Here is a 24510-nt window from a genome sequence, read left to right on the forward strand (position 1 = left end):
TATGTGTTAGCATACAGTATTTGTTTTTCTCTTCGTGACTTACTTCACTCTGTATGACAGTCTCTAGGTCCATCCACCTCGCTACAAATAACTCAATTTCATTTCTTTTTATGGCTGAGTAATATTCCATTGTATATATGTGCCACATCTTCTTTATCTATTCATCTGTCAATGGACACTTAGGTTGCTTTCATGTCCTGGCTATTGTAAATAGAGCTGCACTGAACATTGTGGTACATGACTCTTTTTGAATTATGGTTTTCTCAGGATACATGCCCAGTAGGGGGATTGCAGGGTCGTATGGTAGTTCTATTTTTAGTTTTTAAGGAACCTCCATACTGTTCTCCATAGTGTCTATATCAATTCACATTCCCACCAACAGTGCAAGAGGGTTCCCTTTTCTCCACACCCTCTCCAGCATTTATTGTTTGTAGATTTTCTGATGATGCCCATTCTAACTGGTGTGAGGTGATACCTCATTGTAGTTTTGATTTGCATTTCTCTAATAATTAGTAATGTTGAGCAGCTTTTCATGTGCTTCTTGGCCATCTGTATGTCCTCTTTGGAGAAATGTCTATTTAGGTCTTCTGCCCATTTTTGGATTGGGTTGTTTGTTTTTCTGATATTGAGCTGCATGAGCTGCTTATATATTTTGGAGGTTAATCCTTTGTCCATTGCTTCATTTGCAAATATTTTCTCCCATTCTGAGGGTTGTCTTCTGGTATTCTTTATGGTTTCCATTGCTGTGCAAAAGCTTTTAAGTTTCATTAGGTCCCATTTGTTTATTTTTGTTTTTATTTCCATTTCTCTAAGTGGTGGGTCACAAAGGATCTTGCTGTGATTTATGTCATAGAGTGTTCTGCCTATGTTTTCCACTAAGAGTTTTTTAGTGTCTGGCCTTACATTTAGGTCGTTAATCCATTTTCAGTTTATTTTTGTGTATGGTGTTAAGGAGTGTTCTAGCTTCATTCTTTAACATGTAGCTGTCCAGTTTTCCCAGCACCACTTATGGAAGAGGCTGTCTTTTCTCCATTGTATATTCTTGCCTCCTTTACCAAAGATAAGGTGACCATATGTGGGTGGGTTTATATCTCTGGGCTTTCTATCCTGTTCCATTGATTTATATTTCTGTTTTTGTGCCAGTACCATACTGTCTTGATTACTGTAGCTTTGTAGCATAGTCTGAAGTCAGGGAACCTGATTCCTCAAGATCCGTTTTTCTTTCTCAAGATTGCTTTGGCTATTCGGGGTCTTTAGTGTTTCCATACAAATTGTGAAATTTTTTGTTCTAGTTCTGTGAAAAATGCCATTGGTAGTTTGATAAGGATTGCATTGAATCTGGAGATTGCTTAGGGTAGTATAGTCATTTTCACAATGTTGATTCTTCCAATCCAAGAACATGGTATACCTCTCCATCTGTTTGTATCATCTTTAATTTCTTTCATCAGTGTCTTATAGTTTTCTGCATACAAGTCTTTTGTCTCCTTAGGTAGGTTTATTCCTAGGTATTTTATTCTTTTTGTTGCAATGGTAAATGGGAGTGTTTCCTTAATTTCTCTTTCTGATATTTTGTTGTTGGTGTATAGGAATGCAAGAGATTTCTATGCATTAATTTTGTATCCAGCTACTCTACCAAATTCATTGATTAGCTCTAGTAGTTTTCTGGTAGCATCTTTAGGATTCTCTATATATAGTATCATGTCAATTGCAAACAGTGACAGTTTTATTTTTTCTTTTCCGATTTGGATTCCTTTTGTTTCTTTTTCTTCTCTGATTGCTGTGGCTAAAGCTTCCAAAACTATGTTGAATAATAGTGGTGAGAGTGGACAGCCTTGTCTTGTTCCTGATCGTAATGGAAATGGTTTCAGTTTTTCACCATTGAGAATGCTGCTGGCTGTGGGTTTGTTATATATGGCTTTTATTATGTTGAGGTAATTTCCCTCTATGCCTACTTTCTGGAGGGTTTTTATAATAAATGGGTAATGAATTTTGTTGAAAGCTTTTTCTGCATCTATTGAGATGATCATATGGTTTTTATTCTTCAATTTGATAATATGGTGTATCACATTGATAGATTTGCGTATATTGAAGAATCCTTGCATTCCTGGGATAAACCCCACTTGATCATGCTGTATGATCTTTTTAATGTGCTGCTGGATTCTGTTTGCTAGTATTTTGTTGAGGATTTTTGCATCTATGTTCATCAGTGATATTGGCCTGTAGTTTTTTGGTGTGTGACATCTTTGTCTGGTTTTGGTATCAGGGTGATGGTGGCCTCGTAGAATGAGTTTGAGAGTGTTCCTCCCTCTGCTATATTTTGGAAGAGTTTGAACAGGATGGGTGTTAGCTCTTCTCTAAATGTTTGATAGAATTCACCTGTGAATCCATCTGGTCCTGGGCTTTTGTTTGTTGGACGTTTTCTAATCACAGTTTCAATTTCAGTGCTTGTGATTGGTCTGTTTATATTTTCTATTTCTTCCTGGTTCAGTCTTGGAAGGTTGTGCTTTTCTAAGAATTTGTCCATTTCTTCCAGGTTGTCCATTTTATTGGCATAGAGTTGCTTGTAGGCATCTCTCATGATCTTTTGTATTTCTGCAGTGTCAGTTATTTCTCCTTTTTCATTTCTAATTCTATTGATTTGAGTCTTCTCCCTTTTTTTCTTGATGAGTCTTACTAATGGTTTATCAATTTTATTTATCTTCTCAAAGAACCAGCTTTTAGTTTTATTGATCTGTGCTATCGTTTCCTTCATTTCTTTTTCATTTATTTCTGATCTGATCTTTATGATTTCTCTGCTTCTGCTAACTTTGGAGTTTTTTTGTTCTTCTTTCTCTAATTGCTTTAGGTGTAAGGTTAGGTTGTTTATTTTAGATGTTTCTTGTTTCTTGAGGTAGGATTTATTGCTATAAACTTCCCTCTTAGAACTGCTTTTGCTGCATCCCATAGGATTTTGGTCATCGTGTTTTCACTGTCATTTCTTTCTAGGTATTTTTTTATTTCCTCTTTGATTTCTTCAGTTATCTCTTGGTCATTTAGTAATGTATTGTTTAGCCTCCATGTGTTTGTATTTTTTAGAGATTTTTTTTCCTGTAACTGATATCTAGTCTCATAGTGTTGTGCTAGGAAAAGATACTTGATACGTTTTCAATTTTCTTAAATTTACCAAGGCTTGATTTGTGACCCAATATATGATGTATCCTGGAGAATGTTCCATGAACATTTGAGAAAAAAAGTGTATTCTGTTGTTTTTGGATGGAATGTCCAATAATTATCAATTAACTCCATCTTGTTTAATGTGTCATTTAAAACTTGTGTTTCCTTATTTATTTTCATTTTGGATGATCTGTCCATTGGTGTAAGTGAGGTGTTAAAGTCCCCTATTATTATTGTGTTAATGTCAATTTCCCCTTTTATGGCTGTTAGCATTTGCCTTATGTGTTGAGGTGTTCCTATGTTGGGTGCATAAATATTTACAATTGTTATATCTTCTTCTTGGATTGATCCCTTGATCATTATGCAGTGTCCTTCTTTGTCTCTTGTAATAGTCTTTATTTTAAAGTCAACTTTGTCTGATTTGAAAATTGCTACTCCAGCTTTCTTTTGGTTTCCATTTTCATGAAGTATCTTTTTCCATCCCCTCACTTTCAGTCTGTATCACTAGGTCTGAAGTGGGTCTCTTGTAGACAGCATATGTATGGGTCTTGTTTTTGTATTCATTCAGCTAGTCTATGTCTTTTGGTTGGAGCATTTAATCCATTTACATTTAAGGTAGTTATCAATATATATGTTCCTATTACCATTTTCTTAATTGTTTTTGGTTTGTTATTGTAGGTGTTTTCCTTCTCTTGTGTTTCCTGCCTAGAGAAGTTCCTTTAGCATTTGTTGTAAAGCTTGTTTTGTGGTGCTGAATTCTCTTAGCTTTTTCTTATCTGTAAAGGTTTTAATTTCTCCATCGAATCTTAATGAGATTCTTACTGGGTGGAGTAATCTTAGTTCTAAGTTTTTCCCTTTCATCACTTTAAATATGTCCTGCCACTCCCTCCTCGTTTGCAGAGTTTCCGCTGAAAGATTAGCTGTTAACCTCATGAGGATTACCTTGTATGTTATTTGTTGTTTTTCCCTTGCTGCTTTTAGTATATTTTCTTTGTATTTAATTTTTGATAGTTTGATTAATATGTGTCTTGGCATGTTTCCCCATAGGTTTATCCTGTATGGGACTCTCTGCACTTCCTGCACTTGATTGACTATTTCCTTTCCTATATTAGGGAAGTTTTCAACTATAATCTCTTCAAGTATTTTCCCAGTCCCTTTTTTTTCTCTTCTTCTTCTGGGACCCCTATAATTAGAATGTTGGTGCATTTAATATTGTCCCAGAGGTCTCTGAGACTGTCCTCAATTCTTTTCATTCTTTTTTCTTTATTCTTCTCTGCAGTAGTTATTTCCACTATTTTATCTTTCAGGTCACTTATCCATTCTTTTGCCTCAGTTATTCTGCTATTGATTCCTTCTAGAGGATTTTTAATTTCTTTTGTTGTGTTGTTCATCATTGTTTGTTTGCTCTTTAGTTCTTCTAGGTCCTTGTTAAACGTTTCTCGTATTTTTTCCATTCTATTTACAAGATTTTGGATCATCTTTACTGTCATTACTCTGAATTCTTTTTCAGGTAGACTGCTTATTTACTCTTCATTCGTTTGGTCTGGTGGGTTTCTACCTTGCTCCTTCATCTGCTGTGTGTTTCTCTGTCATCTCATTTTGATTAACATACTGTGTTTGGGGTCTCCTTTTCGCAGCCTGCAGGTTTGTAGTTCCTGTTGTTTTTGGTGTCTTCCCCTAGTGGGTAATATTGGTTCAGTGGGTTGTGTAGGTTTCTTGGTGGAGGGGACTGGTGCCTGTGTTCTGGTGGATGAGACTGGATCTTGTCTTTGTGGTGGGCAAGACCGCATCCAGTGGTGTGTTTTGAGGTGTCTGTGAACTTATTATGATTTTAGGCAGCCTCTCTGCTAATGGGTGAGGTTGTGTTCCTGTCTTGTTAGTTGTTTGGCATAGGGTGTCCAGCACTATAGCTTGCTGGTCGTTGAGAGGAGCTAGGTCTTAGCCTTGAGACGGAGATCTCTGGGAGAGCTTTCGCTGTTTGATATTATGTGGGGCTGGGAGGTCTCTTGTGGACCAATGTCCTGAACTCGCCTTTCCCACCTCAGAGGCTCAGGCCTGACACCCGGCTGGAGCACCAAGACCCTGTCAGCCACACGGCTCAGAAGAAAAAGGAGAAAAAAAAAGAAAGAAAAAACAGAAGAAAAATACAATACAATAAAATAAAGTTATTAAAATAAAAAAATATTAAAAATAAAAAAATAAAAAAGTAATTTAAAAAAAAGAAAGAAAGAAAGAAGAGAGCAAGCAAACCAAAAAACAAATCCACCAATGATAACAAGCACTAAAAACTATAGAAAAAAAAACAAAAAATGGACAGACAGAACCCTAGGACAAATGGTAAAAGCAAAGCTATACAGGCAAAATCACACAAAGAAGCATACACATCCACACTCACAAAAAGAGAAATAGAATATATATATATATATATATAAAATAAAAGGAAGAGAGCAACCAAATTAATAAACATATCTACCAATGATAATAAGCTCTAAATACTAAACTAAGATAAACATAAAACCAGAAACAAATTAGATGCAGAAAGCAAACCCCAAGTCTACAATTGCTCCCAAAGTCTGTTGCCTCAATTTTGGGATGATTCATTGTCTATTCCGGTATTCCACAGATGCAGGGCACATCAAGTTGATTGTGGAGATTTAATCCTTTGCTCCTGAGGCTACATGGAGAAATTTCCCTTTCTCTTCCTTGTTCGCACAGCTCCTGGGACTCAGCTTTGGATTTGGCCCCACCTCTCTGTGTAGGTCGCCTGAGGGCATCTCTTCCCTGCCCAGATAGGACGGGGGTTAAAGGAGTGTCTGATTAGGGAGCTCTGGCTCACTCAGGGTGGGAGGAGGGAGGGATACGGAATGCAGGGCGAGCCTGCAGCAGCAGAGGCCAGTGTGATGTTGCAACATCCTGAGGTGCGCCATGTCTTCTCCCAGGGAAGTTGTCCCTGGATCACGGGACCCTGGCAGTGGCGGGTTGCACAGGTTCCCGGGAGGGGACGTGTGGATAGTGACCTGTGCTTGCACACAGGCTTCTTGGTGGCTCCAGCAGCAGCTTTAGCATTTCATGCCCGTCTCTGGTGTCCATGCTGATAGCCATGGCTCGCGCCCATCTCTGAAGCTTGTTTAGGCGGTGCTCTGAGTCCCCCCTCCTTATGCATCCTGAAACAATGGTCTCTTGCCTCTTAGGCAGTTCCAGACATTTTCCTGGACTCCCTCCCAGATATCTGTGGTGCACCAGTCCCCTTCAGGCTGTGTTCACACAGTCAGCCCCAGTCCTCTCCCTGGGATCTGACCTCCGAACCCCGAGCCTCAGCTCCCAGCCCCTACCCGCCCCAACGGGCGAGCAGACAAGCCTCTCAAGCTGGTGAGTGCTGGTCGGCACCGATCCTCTGTGCGGGAATCTCTCCACTTTGCCCTCTGCACCCCTGTTGCTGTGCTCTCCTTCATGGCTCCCAAGTTTCCCCCGCCCCCGCCACCCCCCGTCTCCGCCAGTGAAAGGGTTTCCTAGTGTGTGGAAACTTTTCCTCCTTCACAGCTCCCTCCCCAAGGTGTAGGTCCCATCCCTATCCTTTTGTCTCTGTTTTTTCTTTTTTCTTTTGCCCTACCCATGCACGTGGGGAGTTTCTTGCCTTTGGGGAATCTGAGGTCTTCTGCCAGCATTCAGTAGGTGTTCTGTAGGAGTTGTTCCATGTAGTTCCATGTGTTCCATGTGTTCCATCTACATGTAGATGTAGTTTTGATGTATTTATGAGGAGGAAGGTGATCACATCTTACTCTTCTGCCATCTTGAAGGTCCCCCATATTTTTTCAGGTGCAAAAAGAACATTCTCCAGTATAGATCACATGCTAGGCCACAAAACAAGTCTTAATAAATTTGAAGATTGAAATCAAATCAAGCATCTTTTCTGATGACAAAGGTATGAGACTAGAAATCAACTACAAGAAAAAAAGTTGGAAAAAACACAAACATGGGGAGTCTAAACAATATGATACTAAACAACCAATGGGTCACTGAAGAAATGAAAGAGGAATAAAAAATACCTTAAGATGACAGAAAATGGAAACATGACATTTTAAAATCTATGAGATGCAGTAAAAACAATTATAAGCAGGAAGTTTATAATGATACAGGCTTACCTCAGGAAACAAGTAAAATCTAAAATAAACAATGTAATCTTACACCTAAAGGAACTAGGGAAAGAAGAGTAAACAAATCCCAAAGTTAGTAAGAAGGAAGGAAATAATAAAGATCAGAGTGAAAATAAATGGAATAGAGATTTTAAAAAATAGAATAGATCAATGAAACTAAGAACTGCTTCTTTGAAAAGCTAAATAAAATTGATAAAGCTTTAGTCAGACTAATGAAAAGACAGAGAGGGGGCTCAAATAAATAAAATCAAAAAATGAAAGAGAAGTTACAACTGGCACCACAAAAATACAGGGTATCCTAAGAGATTACTACAAATGATTATATGCCAATGAGTTGTACAACCTAGAAGAAATAAATAAATTCCTAGAAACATACAGTCTTCCAAGACTAAACAAGAATAAATAGAAAATCTGAACAGACCAATTGGTAGTAATAAAATTGAATAAGTAATTTTAAAAACCCCAACAAACCAAAGTCCAGGACCAGATAGCTTCACAGTTGAATTCTCCCAAACATTTAAAAAGAAGAGTTAATGCCTATTCTTCTCCAACTCTTCAAAAAAATATTGAAGAGGAAAGAATTCTTCCAAACTCATTCTATGAGACTAGTGTCACCGTCATACCGAAACCAGACAAAGACATCAAAAAAGTAAAAAGAAAGAAAATTACAGGCTAATATCTCTGATGAACATGGATCCAAAAATCCTCAACAAAATATTGGCAAACCAAATCCAACAATACATTAAAAGGATAACATATCATAATCAAGTGGGATTAATCCCAAGGATGGTTCAATATTTGCAAATCAATCAATGTGATACACCACATTAACAAAATGAAGAATAAAACCTTGTGATCATCTCAGCAGATGCACAAAAAGCATTTGACAAAATTCAACATCCATTTATGATAAAAACTCTCAACAATGTGGCTATAGAGGGAACATACATAAACATAATAAAGACCATATATGACAAGCCTTCAGTTAATATCATATTCAATGGTGAAAAGCTAAAAGCATTTCCTCTAAGATCAGGAACAAGACAAGGATGCCCATTCTCACCACTTTTATTCAACATAATAATGGAAGCCTTAGCTACAGCAATCAGACAAGAAAAAGAAATAAAAGGAATCCAAATTGGAAAAGAAGAAGTAAAACTGTCACTGTTTGCAGATGACATGATACTATATGTAGAAAATCCTAAAAACTCCACCAATAAACTATTAGAACTAATAAATGAATTCAATAAAGTTGTAGGATACAAAATTACTATACAGAAATCTGTTGAGTTTCTAAACACTAACAATGAACTCTCGGAAAGAGAAATTAAGAAAATCTTACTTACAATTGCATCAAAAAGAATAAAATACATAGGAATAAATTTATCCAAGGAAGGAAAAGACGTGTTCTCTGAAAATAATAACAGTGATGAAAGAAATTGAAGATGACACAAACAAATGGTGAGGTATACCATGCCCATGGATTGGAAGAATTAATACTGTTAAAATGTCTATACCGCTCAAGGTAATTTACAGACTAAATACAATCCTAAGCAAAATACCAATGGCATATTTCACAGAACTAGAACAAATAATACTAAAGGTATGGAATGACAAAAGACCCCAATTAGCCAAAGCAATCTTGAAAAAGAAGAACATAGCTGGAGAATCATGCTCCCTGATTTCAAACTATACTACAAAACTACCATCATCAAAACAGTAGGGTTACTGGCACAAAAAGAGACACTTAGATCAATAGAATAGAATGGAACAGAATAGAGATCTCAGAAGTAAACCCATGATTATATGGTCAATTAATCTATGACAAAGGAGGCAAGAATATACAACAGGGGAAAGAGAGCCTCTTCAATAAGTGGTGTTGTGAAAACTGGACAACTACATGCAAAAGAATGAAACTGGACCACTTTCTCACACCATATGCAAAAATAAACACAAAATGAATTAAAGAGACTTAAATGTAAGACCTAAAACCATAAAACATCTAGAAGAAAATATAGGTAGTACACTCTTTGACATAAGCCTTAGCAATATTTTTTCGGTCTGTCTCCTCAAGCAAGGGAAACAAAAGCTAAAATAAACAAATAAGAGTACATAAAACTACAAAGCTTAGCACAGTGAAAGAAATCATTGACAAATGAAAAGGCAGCCTACTGAATCAGAAAAGATTGAGGTGTGTAAACAACATATCAATATTAGATAGGAGGTTAATATAGAAAATATATAAAACTCATATAAATCAATAGCAAAAAAATCAATTAAAAATGAGCAGAGGAGCCACATTGCACAGCAAGATCAGCTTGGTGCTTTGTGTCCACCTAGCGGGGTGGGATAGGAAGGGTGGGAGGGAGACACAAGAGGGAGGAGATATGGGGATATATGTACACATATAGCTGATTCACTTTGTTATACAGCAGAAACTAACACACCATTGTAAAGCAACTATACTCCAATAAAGATGTTTTTAAAAAAATGAGCAGAGGACCTGAAAAGACATTTTTCCAAAGAAGACATACAGATGGCCAGCAGACACATAAAGAGATGCTCAACATCTCTAATCATCAGGGAAATGCAAATCAAAACCATAATGAAATATCACCTCACATCTGTTAGAATGGCCAGCATAAAAAGACAACAAATTACAAGTGTTACCAAGGATGTAGAGAAAAGGGAACCCTTATGCATTGTTGGTAGGATTGTAATTCCAAATTGCAAATTCAGCAACAATGGAAAAAAGTATGGATTGTCCTCAAAATATTAAACATGGAAGCAACATAAATGTCTATCAACAGTTGCAACAACATAGATGGATTTGGAGGGTATCATGCTAAGTGAAATAAGTCAGACAGAGAAAGACAAATACTGTATTATCTCACTTATATGCGGAATCTAGAAAACAAAACAAATGAACAAACAAAACAAAATGAAAACAGACTCATGGATACAGAGAATAAGATAAGTGGTTGGCAGAGGGGAGGAGGATTGGGAGGTTGGGCTAAATAGGTGAAGGATATTAAGAGGTACAAACTTCCAGTTATAAAATAAATAAGTCATTGGGATATAATAAACAGCATTAGAATTATGGTCAATAAGACTGTAATAAGTTTGTATGGGGACAGATGGATACTTGACTTATTGTGACCATTTCATAATGTATTTAAACGTTGAATCACTATGTTGTACCCCTGAAACTAACATAGTATTTTACATCAACTATATTTCAATTTTTAAAAAAAGAGAGAATGTGAATTCTGATATTGTTGGGTGAAGTGTTCTATAGTTGTTAATTAAATACAGTTGATGGTGTTGTTCAGTTCTGTGCTGATTTTCTACCTCCCAGTTCTATCAATTACTCAGAGAAGAGTAATTTAATTATAATTTTGAATTTGTCTATTTCTCATTTCAGTTCCATTAGTTTATGCTTCCTGTATTTGAAGCTCTGTTTTTAAATACATATACATTTAGGATTGGTATGTCTTCTTAATGAATTTGCCCTTTTATCATTATGCAACGTTGCTCTTAATCTCAGGTAACTTTTATTCTGAAGTCTACCTCTCATGATACTATTAAAACAACTCCAACTTTCTTTTGATTGGTGTTTACATGGCATTTCTTTTCTATCTTTCTACTTTTAACCTACATTATTATACTATTTATTTATTATTTATATATTTATCTATATATTTATATACTTATATATTTATATATTGCCTATTCATTATTATGCTATGTTATTTATAATTTTAACTTATATTATTGTATTTGAAATGAATATTTTTATACTGCATATGCTTTTAAATCTATTTTTACAATCTCTGTGTTTCAATTAGTGTATTTAGACCATTTACATTTAACATAAATATTGCTATGTTGGGATTAATTTAAAGTTTATAATTTGTTTTCTGTTTATTCCCCAATTTTTTGTTCCTCTGTCCCTTTCTTATTTTTTTTGAATTATTTGAACATTTTTCAGTATTTCTTTTTAATGCACCTATTTTGCTTTGAATATATCTTTGTGTGTTGTTTCTTTAGTGGTTCATGCAGGGTTCTAATAAACACACAACTTTTCACAGTCCTCTTAGATTCAGTATTTTACCATTTTAAGTGGAACATAGAAACATTACCACCAGATAGAGCTCTTTACCCTCCCCTTTTATGTTTCAGTTATCTTATTGTAGCTACATACATTTCAAAGATAACATCAAAATGGAAAAACACAGTAACTGAACTTAAAAACTCAATAGATGTGTTTATAAGTGGATTGAGCCAAGCTTAAAAGAGGATTAGTACAATGAAATATATGTGAGTAGAAAAGTCTGGATTAAATCATGGAGAGAGAAAAGGGATAGAAAATACTGAAAAGAGCATAAAGGACATATGGAACCTAGTGAAAAGATATAACATGTATGTAATTATAGACCCAGAAGGAGAGGAGAAAGAGAATGGAGCAGAAGCACTATTGGAAGAAAACTGATGAAAAAGACTTAAGAATCATTATGAACTGCAAGAATGATAACTACCAAGAAAAACACACCTATGCATATCTTAGTAAAACTGTTAAGAATGAAAATCAAAGATAAAACCTTAAAAGCTTCCAAGTAGAAAGACACATTACCTTCAAAGGAGTAAATATTGGGATTAATATCAATAATATTAACCCTATATAACAGTAATAATAAAGTCTTGTGGAATATAAAACATATGTGAAATTAAAACAAATGGGAGTAATAAAACAAAAGCTTTATGGGGAGGTCTTTAGAGCCCTTACATTGCCTGAAATAGACAATGATAATAATATATACGGTAATCTTCTGTATGCTTGCTGGTTTCATATTTGCTAAGAGAATAATAAAAGATTGTATATCCAATAAGCTAAAGAGAAACTAGAATTTTTTAAAAACACTTGTTTAATGCAAAGAAGATAATAAAATTGAGTAAACAAGGGCAGAACAATAGGTATGAATAGAAAACAAATAGAGACATGGTAGATATATATCCCAGTATACCAAAAATTAGAGCAACTGTAAATGGACTAAAAACTCTAATCAAAAGTTAAAGATTATAAAACCAAATTAAAACAACAGCAGCAGCAACAATAGCAACATGTTTCTTACAAGAGACAAGTTCAGAGCTTAAGTATAAAGACAAAGGAATATTGAAAGTAAAATGGTGTAAAATGATATACCATGCAAGTTACCCAAAAGAAAGTTGTTGTAGCTATATGAATAACAGAAAAAAATAGACTTTAAGGCAAAGAGCACTACCAGACACACATTTCATAATGATTAAAGTGTCAATATGGCAGTAAGATATAACAATTCTAAATTTGTAAACATCCAATAATTAGCAACCAAATATGTAAGGCAAAAATTGACAAAACCAAAATGAGAAATAAACAACTCCAACTGTAAGTTGGAAATTTTAACAGGCCTCTCTCAGTAACTCATGGAACAAGCAGATAAAAATCAATAAGGATTTAGAAAAATTGAATAACATCATTAATAAACTTGGAGTCCACTGTACCAAAGAAATTCAGAATTCACATTTGGAATATTTTCCAAAAATGCTAGGCCCTAAAGCAGGCCTCAACAAATTTCAAAAAATGGAATAAGACAGAGTATGTTCTGGATCATAGTGCAGTTAAGTTAAAAATCAATAACAAAAAGGTAGAAAAAAAATTGTGAAATTGAGTTATATGCATCTAAATAATTGATAGATCAAAAAAGAAGTAACATTGAAAATTAGGGGAAAAAATTAACTGAATTTTTGTGGGATGCAGCTAAAATCGGGCTTCAAGGGAAATTGATAATTTTAATGTATATATTAAAAAAGAAGAAAGGATGAAAATTAAAGGACTAAGTAACCATTTCAAGCATTTCAACCATTTCTTAGGAAAGAAAAGAAGATTAATTACAAAAAAAAATTTCTTAAAGAAATATCAAGATGAGAGTAGGGGGAGGGATAAATTAGGAGGTTGGTATTAACATATACACATTACTATATATAAAATAGATAACCAACAAGGAATTACTGTATAGCACAAGGAACTATACTCAATATTTTGTAATAACCTATAAGGGAAAAGAATCTGAAGAGGAATGTGTATATATATATATATGCACACACGCACACATATATTATACACAGTTCTGTGTACCTGAAACTAACATGATATTGTAAATCAACTATACTTCAACTTAGAAATAAAAAAGAAAGCAGAAATCAGTGAAAGAGAAAGAAATCATACAATAGAGAAAATAAACAAGAGTTCTTTCTTTCAAAAGTCTAATAAAAATTAATAAAACCTTAGCAATACTTACCTATAAAACTTGAGGCACACAAATGACTAATTCAGTAATGAAAATGGTAGTTTATTACAACTTCTATAGGCATTAAAGAGCTAATGAGTCCATATTTTTAACAACTTTATGCCAAAAATATTTAATTTCAATTAAACAAACAACTTGCTGGATAAGAAACAGAACATCTGAATAGTACTGCATATATTTTAAACATTGAATCTGTAATTTGAAAACTTCCCACAAAGAAAGCTCTAGTCCAGAAGTTTTCACCAAACATTTAAGGAAGAATTAACACCAATGTTTTACAAACTGTTCCAAAGAATGAAAAAAAAAGAATAAGCACTTCCCAAGTTGTTTTATGAAGATAGATGCAAAAAAATAAAGAAATTATAGCAAAGTGAATCCAGTGATGTGTATAAAAAACCAAGGTGGGTTTATTCCAAGAATGCAAGGTGGAAGGTTAGTTTAACATTCAAAAACTCAAGCAATGTAATTCACTACATTAATTATAACTGATAAGAAAAATAAAATGATTATCTCAGTAGATGTAGAAAAAAATTATAAAGCTTAATATACATATTCATGATAAAATAAATAAATAAAAACTGTTAGTAACTAGGAGTAGAAGGAAACTTCTTTAATCTGATGAATAGTATCAACAAAAGGCTTACGGCAAACATCATACTTAATGATGCAGTATTGAAAGTTTTCCCAACTGAGACCCAGAATAAGACAAAGATATCTGCTATTACTTCTAGTTAATGTTTATTAATGATTTTAGTCAATGAGTTAAGGCAAGAAAATAAAAATAAATTAAAAGATTTGAAAATTACAAAAGAAGAAATAAAAATGTCATTATTCACAGATGACATGATTATGCTCATAGAAAATCAGCAGTAATTTGCAGGTAAACTATTACAATTAGTAATGGATTTAACAAAGTCTCTAAAAACAAAATTAATATAGGAAAAGCAATTGTACCTTCATATACTAGCAGCATACAATTAAAGAGTAGAAATGACTATATGATACTACTTATGATTGATCAAATATCCAGGACTTAATCTAATAAAATAGGTATAAGACCTCTACAAGAAAAATAGAAATACCACTGAGAAAATTTTAAAAGATTTAAATAAATGGAAATATATATCATGTCAACAATTAGAAAGCTCAATATTGTAAAGATATCAGTTGTCTCCAAATTATGTCCTCCACACACAGAGACCTACATATACACAGTCATTGACTTAGACAAGGGTGACACTACCATGCAGTGGGGAAAGGACGGCTTTTCAGTAAATAATGTTGGGTAGCTGGAAATCCACATGGAAAATAAAAAGAGTCTTGACCTTTACCTAATATCATTGTCAAAAATTAAATTCCAGGTGGATCATAGATCTAAATGTGAAAGGTAAAATTATGAAATTTCTAGAGCAGTGGTTGGCAAATATTTTCTATAATTAGATGGTAAATACTCAATGCTTTGCAGGCTATATGGTCTCTGTTGCAGCTACTCAACTCTGCTATTGCAGCACAAAAGGAGCGACAGTCAATATGTTAATGCACATGCATGGCTGTGTTAAATAAAACTTTATTTTCAAAACTGGTGGTAGGCTTTAATTTGCCAACACCATCTTATGCATTGTCAACAAAAGTGATATAGCCCCCAGGGGGTTGAAAATAGTTCTCTGGGGGTGAAAAAAATCTTACTCTTTTTATGTATAAAATACAGATATACATATAGTACATAAACAGATGTATAGTATATTTATAGTATTAAAGTTGCACAGTGGAGGGGTGGTTAGTGATTAGGAAAAGAAAATGTCAAAGAGATCTCCTTTGGAGGTGTGATATTTTAGTTATGTATCGCTGCAAAACAATATTACCACAAACTCAGTGGCTTAAAGCCACACGTCTGTCACAGTTTTTGTGGGCCAGGAGTCTGGGCATGGCTTAGATGGGTCCCCAAAGAGTGCAACTAAGGCATTGACCAGAACCAGTTCATCTGAAAATTTGCCTAGGGGAAGGATCCACGTCCAAGCTCACAAGGTTATTGGCAGAACTCAGTTATTTGCAGGTTTTGGGACTGAAGATTTCAATTTCTTCCTGGCTGTCATCTAGAGTATACTCTCAGTTCCTTGGGAAGCTTACAGTATGGAAGCTTCTTCAAAATCAGCAAAGCAGAGTCCCCTAGCAATCTTTGGTAACATAATGGTGGAAGTGACAGCCCATCACCTTTGCTGTTCTCTATTGGCTAGAAGCAAGTCACAGGTCCCTCCCACACTCAAGGGGCAGGGATTACACAAGGGCATAAATACTGGGAGGTGGGGATTATAGGGACCACCTTAGAGTCTATTCATCACAGGGATGGAAAAAAAGGTTGAGAAACATTTTTCTAGAGGATAGCACAGGAGAATGTCTTCATGATATTGGGGTAGGCAAAGATTTCCTAAACAGTACACAAAAAGCACTAAGTACGGTAGGACAAAAAAAGATAAATCAGACTACATTAATATTAAGAACTTCTATTCATCAAAAGACATCATTAAGGGAAAGAAAAGACAAGCAGCAAAATGGGAGGAGACATTAAAATACAGATATCTGACAAAGAAGAAAAAAACATTTTTCCAGAATATATACAGAGGTCTTGTAAATCATGAAGGACAGGTAAATGACTAGAGAAAAGAACAAAAGACTTGAATAGGCATGTCCCCAAAAAAGGATTATCTAAATGGTCAATAAACATGAAAATGTGTGCTGTATCATTAGTCATAAGGAAAACGTAAATTAAAAACACACCCAACAGGCTAAAGTTATAAAGATAAAAATGCTTGCAAAGATATAGAGGACCTAGAACTCTCAAACACTACTGGGGTAGTGTGAATTCGTAAGAAGCGTTTTTGGCAGTGGTCTTTGGCAGTAGATCCTTGCCAGTATTTCCTAAAAGTGAACACATGGATATATCTATGGCCCAGTAATTCCATTGCTAGATATATATCAACAGGATATCATGACGTACCAAAATGCTTATGGCAACAACATTCATAATAGTTAAAGCTGGAAACAACCCAAATGTTCATCAACAGTTGAACAGATAAATGGTGCTGTATTTACATAATGTAAATCTTCATAGCAAAGAGAGCAAAAGATTTACTGCTTCATGTGACAGTATGGATCTCACAAAATAATATTGGGCAAGAGTATAGACTATGTGATTCACTTATATAAATTTCAAAAATAAACAAAAATAATCTATGGTGATAAAAGTCAGAATAGTGATTCCCCTTGGAGGTGGAGGAGCTAGTGACTGGTAGGGGTCATGAAAGGACTTTTGGGGAGCTGGTAATCTTCTATTTTTTGATCTGGATGCTGGTTTTAAGGATTTGTTCATTGAGCTGCACACAAGGGTTTGTGTACTTTTCTGTGCACATGTTGTGCTTCTATAAAAAGTTTACTTAAAAATGATATTCATTGAATTACTAAAACCCAAATACAAAATCTATATCACCAGTAGACAGAGAAACACAGATTAATGTAATAATGAAATGTCACTCCATTCAACAACATCTATTCCTAGAGGACATGTGGAGGAAAAGGAACTCTAACATATTGCTGATGGCAATATGAAAAGTTACAGCTGTTATGAAAAGCAACCTATGAAATTAAACTATATATATATATACACCTATAACCTAGTACTCTTACTGCTGGGAATCTGACCATAACATTAAGAGCACTAGTGTATATAAGGACATATATTCAAGGGCATTTATTGCAGCTTTGTTATTGTGGAAGAAAAACTGGAAGGAAAATTAATGCCTATAAATAGGGGAATAGCTGAGAAAATATGATTCGGCCATACCATGGAATATTATGCAGCTGTTTTTTTAAAATAGGATTAGAAATATACCTTTTGCCGTAGAGAGATTTACATGAGGTTTTATTGAGCAAGATGTAGAAAAGGGTAAATATATTTCCTCTTTATATTTGTATAAAAAATGACAGAGAAACAAAAAAGCTCTTATTATGTATATGACTGTGTGTATGTGTATGCATATGTAAATCATCATATTAGCATAGAGAAAAATACAGATTACATACTAGTTCACTAACATGGATTAGAGTGCTATTATAGAGGGAGGGGGAAAGAGATGGGAAAGAGATGCCAAACAGAAAAGGGAAACAAAAGCAACACATTCATGCTTTTTTGTAACATTACCTGTGTATATGCACAAAGAAATTAAATAACTTTAAAAGACAAAGACCAAATAATAACTTTGTAGTCATTTTATGAAAGAATAAATAAATTAGTCCTTTTGCATCTTCCATGTTTCTAATCATTTCAGACATTTAAAAAAACTTAATCCTGGGTTATGAACTCCAATATTTTCTTCTAAATATGATTGAACTGTTTATCTTCTTTTTTATTTTTATTTAATGTTTAATACATTTTTACTTAAAATGTCTTGAAAATGTTCAGTGTAATAATTAGGGCTTGCCCCACCTTTCCTTGCTTTATTTTTTTCATAGCACACATTGCCAACTGAGAGCATCCCATCTGCTCACTTACCTCCAGGCCTCCACACTGACTGGAATTTGCATGCTCTGAGGCAGGGCTTGGGTCTAGTGTTTACCACTGTGTCTCCAGTGTCTGGAGGAGTGTCTGGCAAACACTAGGTGCTCAGTCAATGCTTGAGCAGATTTATTAATGAATGCCTTTTCTAGTTTGACTTCTCTATACTTGAGTTCATTTCATATGCTCAAGAATTTACTCAGCACATGTTTAAAGAGTGCTTACTATGCTAGAAACAGGAATAATCACTGAGCTAGAAATAGGAAAAAACAAAGGAAGAAGACATGGCCCATTCTCCCAAAGCAACAAACATTCCAACTGGAGAAGAGACCAGAAAGTCAGTGACTACATAGAACGATATGACAGTGCTAAACATGATGGACTAATGGAGTGCCGGGGAGGGGCACTTCACTCCTAATTCAGCCTTGTTGGTGGTGCAGGTGTGCAGAAACTTCCAGAAAACAGTAATCCCATGAGAGAAGGCACCAAGCCTGGGAGGGAACAGCTCTGGGGGTAGAGAGTAGGGCCCGGTGGCTGGAGCCAGAATGCTCAAGAGAAGACCACAGGGAACTTGGCTACAAGTAGCTGGACAGGGAGGCTGACAAGGAAGGGCTGGGAATAGTTTCTGGGTCAGCATGAAGCTCATTATCAAATCACCTCAATACAGGCATGGCTGACTGTCTACTGAGGGATCCAGGTAGAATTATGGCAAAATTCTTGTTCTTTTGCCTCTGCCAAAGTTGAGCTTGAGAAGAATGGGTTGAGGCAGCTTGGTACTGAATCCTCCACACCCATTTCCAGCAGAGTTTTCTGGGTTAGCACTCTCCTTTGAATCATCTCTGGGCCTCAGCGAGTAGATTTTTGCTTAGGGAAGGTGAGATTCAAGGCCTTGAGATGCTACTGCAGGACCCAGGTCTGTTGGTTTTCAGCTGAAGAGAGCTTCTGAAGACCCATTGGTACATCAGATTCCTAGGTCAGGGCTATTTTCTCATCTCTGAGTCAGTGATGAGCTGAGAGCACCTCTTCCCTGAACAACAGTTCTATCTATATATACCTTATATGAATTCTCCTGTCAATTAGTTGTAATGGCTTTTTGCTTAGTCCACTAATCCCTCTTTCCCAGCACTCCTGGGGTTAGTATCAATAGTTACTATGAATTGGGTTATTTCTGTAGCTCATTATATTTTCACAAGAATCCTATGAAGTAGTCAGTGTTATTATCCCCATTTCCCTGATGAAGAAACAGACTTGGAAGGATAAGTAACTGGCACGAAGCCATGCAGCCAGAAGGTGACATGGTTGCATTCCCTGACATCCCAGGCTTTACAAGTTCAGGAAGCCACACATGCTATACTTCCCCTTAATCCCTGATTCATAGAACTCTAAGCTACTGTCCCTCCCCAGCTCTGCCTGGACTTTCTGGGGAATATTGGCGAGTTCTCCAAATGCCTCCTGAGTTCTTCCCACCTCCAGGCATCATCTGGCTCTGGAACACTGCTTGTTCTTCTGAATGTTGCCTTTGTAGGCTCAAGATCAGCTTCCCTCAAGATGCTCTTGCTCTCCTGGAACCAACTCTTCCCCAAATATGAGAAGAACACTCCTGCCATTCCTCTGTTGATATAGAACCTAACACAGGCTGGCTGAGGGGTAGGCTATGACAGGCAGGATTGCTGCACAAAGGGTTTATACTGAATGTTAGTGATGGTTACCCTGAGTCAACAGGCCCAGGCCCCCTCACAGGGACCCACTACTGCCCTCCTCTTTCTCTTGATATTTGCCCTCCTCGCTCGGGTAGAGGTCAGCCTCCGAGCCTTGCCCCCATCTGCTACCTGTTACTAGGTCTACCCCAAAGGAAGTGGCCTTGAGCATGATGGCCCAACCCAAGATCCAACTGAGTCATATCCCAAGGCCTGCAGCCAGGAGGCAGTTTTCCCTCACTCAGTTCTCGGACCCCCCTTCCAAGGTCTTATTTTTCAGTCCTGTGATTAACCTTTTACAAGGATGAATGACAATGAGAAATCAGCTTCCTTCAAGAAAAGCCCAACCCAACCCACAAGGATATGATCTTGCCCTTTGACCTATAAAAGATATCTGAAACCAAAGTTACAAATCAAGACATTTCCCAGACTCCAACTTATTTAGTCTTGAAAAATACCATCTGTGAGCTATCAAAAGTCTAAGCCAACCCTAAACCACTCCTTTCTTCTCTTCTCCAGCAACAAGTGTTGACCAGACTTGTACAGGCTTTCTGTCATCTTCAGGGTCTCCTCCAAAAAATGCCCCTGAGAACAAGCAATATTATACCAAGAAAGACAGCCTAATCCAGTAGTTGTGAAAGAGACATTTCTTTAAGTGTTTCTGCAGAGGTGCAACTCTAACCACCCCTCCCCACCTCCATCACTCTTGTTCAAGGTAGCCTGTTAACATTGTTATGCAGATACTTAGCTCTTTGGAAATCCATTCCCTTTGCTTTGCTTAATCACAGGGCTATTGCCCAATAATGAATCCAAGAACCCACCTCTAGCAACAAAGAAAATCACTTGAAGCTTCGACCCTCCTTACCAGGACTATGTAAACCCCAGGACCAACTCTCAGTTTGAGGATCAAGCTTTGAATGTCCTGGCCTTCTCTTCCCTCAAGGGAGGAAACCTCTGCAAGGAGGAAGTTTCCAAAGCGGATGGTCTAAAAGTGATAGTTGCTAACATCCCTGCATTCTGTGTGCTAGGCACCATACCAAGCGTGCCCCCTTGTTCTCCAACAAGAAGAGTGAAACTCAGAGAGGTTAAGTGGTTTGCCCAAGGTCTCATAGTTGATAATTTGGAGATCCAGTATTTGAACCTAATCAGTCTGGCTCCAGCCCCCTTAACTGCAACCTACAGGTAAGGAGTGAGAGCCCAGGCGGGGGAGGAGAGTCACTGAAGATTCACTCCTTGTCCATAAGCAGACTGTGGGTACCATGACATTCTCCTGGTACAGACTGATAAGTCCATGTCCCTCTATCGTTCTTATAGATAGCTCTGTGATGAGACCTCCATTCCCCTACTGTCAAGGGGAACCGCTGAGTGTGGTCCCTTTGGTCCACTTCTCAACATTGTTATTTCTGCCGGGTCTGGCTCATCCCCTAGGGCTGGCATCTGCTGCAGATGCTCACTCCTGACAGCTAAGTGGGCCCTGCTGTTACTGCAGTTTCCTATCAACAAGGTCTCTCTGGAGGCTGCAGGAGTAAGTTGGGGGAAGGGGAGAAAGGAATTCAATCCAACTCAGTGGAAGTTGCCAGCTTGATTCATTTCTTTCTATTTTCCTTTCTCAACAGAGTCCTTTCTCATGCCCAAGGGGCTCTCCAAGGGTTCTCTTTTCCCCTTAGTTTACCAAACATCCTATTTGTTTTGGATACAGAGGTGGAGCCTGACAACTCTTTATGGTATTAATTAATCAGGCCCATCAGCACTGTGTTTAGTAGACACTCCTTTGCATCTGTGGTATTGGTTAAATGTATAAGCTCCTTTATTTAATATCTTTTACACAAGAGGTAACTTTAAATGAATTCATGTATTAGATGAATTAAGTCTCAGAACAACAAATACCATTGCAAATGTGATTATAGAACCATGGTTGATAATGTTTGAGAGCTCTTAGAAAACTAGAGATGACCACGAAACAGGAGACCAACAGATGTTGAATATTTTTCATGTAGGAAAGATAGATGGCATGTGGGAATTGCAGACTGATGAGTGTGACACCTCTTACCAGCAAAACACCAGAATGGACTAATAAACAGATTCCGTACTCTGAATTGCTATGCATAAACGTGGGTTCTCAAGTAATGAATAGCTCACACAAAATAACCTCGTTGATTTCCACTTGGTTATTTGATTTATGAGTTAGACAACAGTATGAGCATGGCTCCTCCTTGCTTTAGTGAGCCATCTGACAAAGCCTCTCTGGAAATTTTAGTATAGGAGATAAAGAAATGTGAGTTGGCTACTGATACATTAGGTAAATATGTATCTGGCTAAACAACAATACCTAAAGGATGTTGATAAATATTTTTAATCAGCAACTCAGACAAGAGTACTTATGACATGTTTATCAGATTTGCAAAGAATGCCAAACTGGGAGGAATAACTAATAATTAGATGATGAAACTGAGATTCCAAAGTCTCTGGATAGAGTGGAACTTAGACTAAAGCTAACACTAACAAAGTGAACGGAAGCAGTGAAAAGTTTTTCATTTAGGTAACAAAAAAGCAATAATTTAAGCACAGGAAGAGTTGACATGAGTTAGCAGTAATTCCTTGTATTAGATGGGCATGCTTTGGGCTGCATGTAACAAAAATACATGTTCAAGATGGATAAAGCAATTTATCATCTCCTATAACAAAGAAACAGAGGAAAAGTATCTGCAGGTGTGAAAGTTTTACTTCACTGACAGTAAAGTGGTTCTCAACCAATGGGGGTGGGGATGGGGGTAGTTTCCCCCAGGGAATATTTGACAATGTCTGGAGACATTTTCGGTTGTCACAACTGGGGGGATGGTGTGTGCTACTGGTATTTAGTGGGGAGAGAGAGGTCAAGGATGTTGTTAAACATCCTACAAAGTATAGCTTCCACAAAAAGAATTATCTGGCATAAATGTCCATAGTCCTAAGAAACTCTGATTTAGAGTAATCTTCACCTGGGGGAGTTGAGGGATTGCCTTCCCGAAAGTCACATGAGAGAGGGGTGGATATGTGAACAAACCTGTGGTTTGTTAGGAAGGAAGAAGGGAAGAGGTGAATATTGGGGAGTCTGCCATAAAGACTGTATACTCATATTAAAAATATCTATTGCTTTCATTGACTATGATCCAGGGTCATTGCTAGCCCATAGAAGGTCTCTGTATGAATTAGAAAAGGTACCCCCTTCCTCAGACACTTTACTGCCATCTGCTGGAAATTATTATAAGAAATATATAAATCTACAATCTGTTGTAAATAGAGCCCCCTAGAGTTGTGCAGTACGTAAACTCACTATACATTAGAGCAACCCTTCTGTGAGTCTGGTATGACCCAGCTATGCAAAATGGCCATTGAAGAAGTAGCTTAGGACTTTACAAACAGGAGCTGTATGTCCCAAGTAAGTAAAGTAACAAATCTCACTGTATTCTGTATTAGACCATAGCTGGAATTCTTGGTTAAATTCTAGGTTCCATAGTTTAAGATAAAAAAAAAAAAAAGACCCAAAGAAGTTGGACAGGAGGAAGAAGAGTCAATAAGTCATAATATATGAAAAATGGTTTAAAAAAAAACGAACTGGAGACATAAAGCCTGAAGAAGAAAACACGAGAAGTGAACTGGAGAGTGCTCTACAGTTACCTAAAGGGCGTTAAAGAGAGAGAGATCAGGCTAAATCTGTGTTTCTCCAAAGAACAAAATTGAATCCAATGAGTGGAACCACAGAATCATGAGATCTCAAGGCTTGATGTTCAGTTAATCAACTTCCACAAATAACGTCTACATTCCTTCTACAGTGCTTCCCAGCAGTCATCCTACCAGGGCACTTTCAGTCAATCTTAAAGATTTTGTTCGTTACACTGAACTCTGTCTCCTTTGACTCCCATCCATCATTCCCAGTCTCCTCAGCTACTCTCTGATGACAAGTAGGTTTCAGAGAGTCAGATTTGCTTTACCTAGGGAAGTATGCTTTACCAGGGTTTCCACTCAAGGTCTATCAAATAGAAGATGAACAAACATTTGTCAGGATCAGATTCCTCATCTTCAAAAAAAAGTGTTAAATCTAGATCTCCAAGTTCTATCCTAGTATCCAAGTGGATTATGGTCTCTGGGTAACAGAATTAGGCATATGATGTTCAACTATGTTGCTGCCAGGTTTTACCTCCCAATTCCTCACCTTTCTTGTAAACATTTGCACAATTTGGCACTTGAATTGACCATAATTAATTTAATTTGTCCCCAATTGATGAACCTTCAGGTTGTTTCCAATTTTTCATTATTTCAAACCATACATATAAACATCCTTATATATAACTTCTTAGTTCTCAGAAATGGAATTGCTGACTAAAAGGGACAGATATTGCAAACTTAGTCTCCTTAACAATTTGCATCAATACTCTTAATCTTTCCTATCAAACTGATAAATTTTAATTTGAATTTCTTTGAGCATCTTTTCTTATATTTATTGATTTCTATGAATTGCTTTTCATAATCTTTCCCCTTTTTTCTGAGTTATCAATATTTTTAAAAAATTCTTTATGTATTGTGATTATTAATGATTTTTTCTGGTATATATATTACAAATGTTATTTCCA

This window comes from Eubalaena glacialis, chromosome 14 (assembly GCF_028564815.1).
Source record: "Eubalaena glacialis isolate mEubGla1 chromosome 14, mEubGla1.1.hap2.+ XY, whole genome shotgun sequence".
NCBI classification, from domain to species: Eukaryota; Metazoa; Chordata; class Mammalia; order Artiodactyla; family Balaenidae; genus Eubalaena; species Eubalaena glacialis.